Source organism: Phyllopteryx taeniolatus, chromosome 9 (genome assembly GCF_024500385.1).
Source record: "Phyllopteryx taeniolatus isolate TA_2022b chromosome 9, UOR_Ptae_1.2, whole genome shotgun sequence".
Lineage (NCBI taxonomy): Eukaryota > Metazoa > Chordata > Actinopteri > Syngnathiformes > Syngnathidae > Phyllopteryx > Phyllopteryx taeniolatus.
This window is the reverse complement of record NC_084510.1, coordinates 13,585,223-13,591,222: the sequence shown is the minus strand read 5'-3', so window position 1 is coordinate 13,591,222 and position 6,000 is coordinate 13,585,223. Positions and strand designations below refer to the sequence as shown.

Below are 6,000 nucleotides of genomic sequence, written 5' to 3'. Positions count from 1 at the left end.
GATCATAATATTCTGCTGAACAGGTTGGGAACGTGGGTAAGACTGAATGTTACCTTAAATGGTTTAGGCCCTACCTGGAGGAAAGGAGTTATTTTGTAACCATTGGAAGTGTTCAATCTCATCGAATGGCAATAAATGGAATAAGTTGCTAACAGAAGTGATGTCAGCCCCAAGTGTGAATGTTTTTAAGTCCAGGTTAAAAACTGTTATTTTTTTCTCATTCTTTTTAAAGCATTTCCACTTTTAAATAATATGTATTGCACTGTACGCTGTTTTAATTGTACTTTTATTTTTTCTCATTGTTTTAAATGTTTGTAAGCTGTTTTTTTTCTTCTTTGTTTTGAAATGCTTTTAATCACGTAAAGCACATTGAGTTACCTTGTGTATGAAATGTGCTATATACTGTAAATAAATTAGCTTTGCTTTTTATTGGTGATGATATGTCGTATGTCTTCAGAGTGATAAGGGTCTGCTGGTAGTTTCTGTGGCTTCACCCGGACGCATCTCAATTTTTGACCATCTGCTCCTGTTTACAGGGAATAAGCCAGCACAGTGGTCACTATTTGAAATTCACGAGGTGACTCATTGAGTTGCTGCAACTTAATTTTTGCACAACAGCGCTTTCTATAGAAATGAAAAGTCATATTTGGGACACACGAGGGAAAAGTAGAGTTGCATATTGATATATATCTGTTTCCTACCTTGTTAAATCATGGTTGATAATTATTGTGAAAAATCATTAACGTGATCACTCAGTGTTTTCACATAGACCAGGGGTGTCAAAGTCATTTCTGTCACGGGCCACATCGCAGTTATGACTTCCCTCGGAGGGCCGTACGACTGTGGACCTATATGAATAAAAGATTACCTCATATACTGTAATTACAGTATACACAACACATTGATGAATAACCAGTTTTGAAATCAGAAACCGATAAAAACTTGTTTTTCAACTATTACATTTCTTTTCAAAGGGGGATTGGTAACAAAGAAATGCTTGCAATATCTCAATGGTATTACACCAGAACACAATTAGCGATTTTGATTTGCTTTCACGGGCAATATAAAATGACGTGGCAGGCCCCCGGGCCACCAGTTTGACACCTGTGACATGGACGACTATTATAGGTAATTTGATCACAGTTGTTATTTCAGAAGTCTGTAGCTAACTGGTAGCACTTCGCATTAATCACAACCCAAGAAGTAGCTCTCTATTTTAAAAAGGTTGGTGACCCCCTTCGCTATACTATAATTGGTCTTGTTTTGTCTGGTTTCATTTCCGACATTCCACTTTTTCATATTCAACTGACATCTTTCTCTATCTCCTATATATCTCCATTCCTGCTATCTACTGATAATCAAGATTTACTTCCCTCATCCGACAACACTACAAGGAAAAAACATAGTGACGACTGGCCATTACAATTTCAGAAAGTTAGAATTTAAGACTTCTCCGTTTTGCAACAATCACAGCGTCTACCCTTATAAGAAGACTTTCTACAACATTTAGTGTCCGTGGGAACCAACTGCTGCTGTACTTGGTGTGTTCTGATTTAGAGTAACTGTAGGTGGAAGAAAGGATGTTGCTGAGAACTCTCAAAACTTTCATTTGTGACCTTATCTGGAATGTTTTGTAAAACCTGAGACATGCACATACATACACCACATCTTCTGAAACGTGAAAAAGAAATATAAAATTTTGAAGGGTGAGCTGGTAGATGACTCAATGCCATTTGTCAGGGTTTGAAGTAAATTGGAGCGTCAGGAGTTCCATGTATACATTTCTGCCAGTAGGGCGCACCTATGAATTTCTTCAGGGTGTGGCTTTCATCACATACAAGAACTTTGGTTTGACCTTGCGGAGCTAAGATTTATTTGACTTTTATATTTTAAAGTGAGGGCTCAAACTTAGCTGCTTGACCACAAGCAATGACAAAAGCACTCATTTTTGTCGCCAGTGTTTAGTCAATATATTAGACACATAAGTGCTTCAAATTTTGTAGAAAAAGGACAAAATCACTAGAAAGCTTTTTATAATGGCCTAAACGACTCTAAAATGCCCACTTCACACCAAATTGGCATACTTACTGTGTTTTTTAGACTTTTGCGAGTCTACTCATCTAAACTCAACTCACCTGAACTTTATTTATTGCGCACTTAAAAAAAACAACTCCAGCTGTAACAAAGTGGTGTACAAACACAAAATTCATGATAGACATGCCTTCCAAATTTTGTGCTCATAATTTAAGAATGTTATTTATATAGCACCTTTCTAAACAAAGTTACATAGTGCATTACAATAAACCATCAATACAACATAGTAAAATATAAGTGGAAAAAAAAAACAAGTGAAAAAAAAATAGATAATAGAAATATGCATTACTACAGGCTGCACGGTGGCCGACTGGTTAGAGCGTCAGCCTCACAGTTCTGAGGTGCGGGGTTCAATCCCCGTCCCCGCCTGTGTGGAGTTTGCATGTTCTCCACGTGCCTGCGTGGGTTTTCTCCGGGCACTCCGGTTTCCTCCCACATCCCAAAAACATGCATTAATTGGAGACTCTAAATTGCCCGTAGGCATGACTGTGAGTGCGAATGGTTGTTTGTTTCTATGTGCCCTGCGATTGGCTGGCAACCAGTTCAGGGTGTACCCCGCCTCCTGCCCGATGACAGCTGGGATAGGCTCCAGCACGCCCGCGACCCTACTGAGGAGAAGCGGCTCAGAAAATGGATGGATGGATGCATTACTACAACAAAACCGACACCATTAAAAGAATGCCAAACAATAAAAGTGAATTTTAGGAACAGATTTATGACATAACCTTAAACAATTGAAGGAAACATAACATATCAGTCGTCTGCCTCACAGTTCTGAGGACCGGGGTTCAGTCCCCGGCCCCGCCTGTGTGGAGTTTGCATGTTCTCCCCGTGCCTGCGTGGGTTTTCTCTGGGCACTCCGGTTTCCTCCCACATCCCAAAAACATGCATGGTAGGTTAATTGACAACTCTAAATTGCCCGTAGGTGTGAGTACGAATGGTTGTTTGTATGTGCCCTGCGATTGGCTGGCAACCAGTTCAGGGTGTACCACGCCTCCTGCCCGATGATAGCTGGGATAGGCTCCAGCACGCCCGCAACCCTAGTGTGGAGAAGCGGCTCAGAAAATGGATGCATGGATGGATTTAAAAGCAGACGCAGAGTTTGCCAGCCTGAGATCTCCCGCTAGGGCAGGGGTGGCCAACTAGTCATACACTAAGAGCCACTTTTTTTTCTGTGTTACTGCAAAGAGCCACATCATACACATGGGTACACATGAACATCATCTTTTAATCATCATTCCTTCTTTCACATCTATGCCACGGGTTCTGTCTTTTAATGGCACAATATCAAGGAGTTCTTCTTTGATCATACATTCATTTGACACAGACCGTGCAAATATTGCCAACTGAGGCTTGTCTTGTATGTCACAACTCTCATCCAATGCCACACTAAAATACTCACATGCTTGAAGGTCAGAGTGCAACTGTGATTCAACAGCTGTATTAATATCCGATATTCTGCGTTTAACACTGTGGCGGGACAGTTGAACGTCTGATACGCTCCGTTTTAGTTTGTCGTCTCCAGGAGCCAAGATTTCAAAGGCGTCAATGAGGCATTTTTTAATGAAGTCCCCTTCGTTGTATGGCTTTTTAGCCCGTGCTATGTTCCAAGCCAGCTGATATGATGCAAGCGTTACGGTCTCCGAGTGTTTTGTAAATGTTTTGAAAAACTGCACCTGCTTTTCAAAGCGACCAACTTGTTCTTGCGAAGTTCAGTCCCTTTTGGAAATTCCTGTTCGATGTTAGGGTGGAGTGAGCTGAAGTGACGCTGAAGATTTGAAGCTTTGAAATTCGCTAATGCTGCGTGACATATAAGGCAGATCGGCTTGCCATTACGTTTAACAAAAAAATATAAACTCTCCCACTCTGGCAAAAACGTCCTGTGTTCTTCATATTTTCGTTTGGATGTGCTTTTTTTCCCTGCCATTTCAAGAGGTAACTTGACGGAAATTGTTTACAACACAAATGATGTCACACCAAAGATTCTCTCGTCGCTCGTTTGACGTCACTCAAACAGGCTGACATGGTCAGTGTGCCATCTAGCTGTAGGGGGAGTGAATGACAAGCATTTTTGACGCATGTCATGTGACAGCTCCTGAAGAGCCGCATGAAACTAGTTAAAGAGCCGCATGAGGCTCGCGAGCCGCGGGTTGGCCAGGCCAGCGCTAGGGCATATATGTCAAACTTAGGCCCGGGGGACAAATTTGGCCCACGATGTAATTATATTTGGCCCGCAAGACCATATCAAATGTGTATTAGAGTTGGCCAGCCAGTATATAGCACATGGGCCACTAATAGTACAAATCCCAGAATGCTTTGCTAGTGTGTTGGGCCATCAGTCTAGACCGGCGAGCGCCCCTTCCCTTTAAGTTGCAGTCGTTAGCAACTATGCAAGCAAATTTACACTTCCCCTTCCCAAAAATGGCCAAACGATAGACGGTTAACTTCCAAGACAGGTGGGAGGCAGATTTTCTGTTCACTAAAGTAAAAGACAGACCTGTTTGTCGTGTGCGGATCAACGTGGCTGTAACAAACAATATAACATAATTGAATTTATTTTATTTTTTTAATGCCCTTTATCAACTCCTAGGCAGGGACTGTTTGAAGTTTGGATTTTTATTGAAGGGCATTCTTATTTTTTTGGTTCCCAAAAAACATGCATGGTAGGTTAATTGGCAACTCTAAATTGCCCGTAGGTGTGAATTTGAGCCTGAATGATTGTTTGTTTGTATGTGCCCTGCGGTTGGCTGGTAACCAGTTCAGGGTGTACCCCGCCTCCTGCCCGATGATAGGTGGGATAGGCTCCAGCACGCCTGCGACCCTAGTGAGGAGAAGAGGCTCAGAAAATGGATGGATGGATGGATGTTTTATTGTTGGCCTTTGAAAAAAGATTTACATCAAAAAGAAAGGTAGTTGGAGATAGATAACTAGAAGATGGAGAGACAGAAGAATTCATGTTATCTACGTTGTATTTACAAAACAACAACAAAATACCACTGATGTCTTTTATCGCAAATTTGATTTCTCGTGTTTATAAGCCATCCACTTTCTGAGCCGCTTATCCTCACAAGGGTCGCGGGAGTGCTGGAGCCTATCCCAGCTATCATCGGGCAGGAGGCGGGGTACACCCTGAACCGGTTGCCAGCCAATCGCAGGGCACAACCATTTGCACTCACATTCACACCTACGGGCAATTTAGAGTTTTCAATTAACCTCGCATGCATGTTTTTGGGATGTGGGAGGAAACCGGAGTGCCCGGAGAAAACCCACGCAGGCACGGGGAGAACATGCAAACTCCACACAGGCGAGGCCGGGGATTGAACCCCGGTCCTCAGAACTGTCAGGCAGACGCTATAACCAGTCGGCCGCCGTGTTTGTAATATTAAAGTTTGTTCATTCCACATTCAGTGTTTAAGTAAAATGTAAGTTTGTTGTAATATGATAAACCTTAAGGCTACATTTCTGCAGAGAAGGGAAACATGCACATCGCATTGATTTTTCATTAAATATTGAGTTTGGCCCGCGACGTTGTTCCAATTTGTAATTTTGGCCCACCGATAATTTGAGTTTGACACCCCTGCGCTATGGTGTTCCAAAGCCTGGGGCCCGGACAGCAAAAGCTGTGTCTCTTTGGTAACAAGTCGGGGCCCCAGGAAGTGTTCGCAGAACCCCACCGGATGTTCTCAAGCAGGGGACAGGCTCAAAAGCCATATACAGAATATATTCGTTTTAATAATAAATTGTGTTCATGTATTACCCGATTTCTGTTTACGTTTATTGTGACAAAAGGACCAGAAACGGTCAAGTGGGCTTGAATGGGAGTGCAGTCGTCAATTGGACTATTATTTACAGTCACACATTATGATTTACAGTTCAAAATGGTTGTTATTACATGTTTATTTTACT

General features: G+C 42.1%; 1 protein-coding gene across 3 annotated transcripts in view; it reads left to right on the top strand.

Moving 5' to 3' along the window:
* LOC133483740 (MICOS complex subunit mic25a-like) overlaps positions 1–6,000 on the top strand; it is a 132,563-nt gene that overhangs the window by 14,094 nt on the left and 112,469 nt on the right. The window lies entirely within an intron of this gene.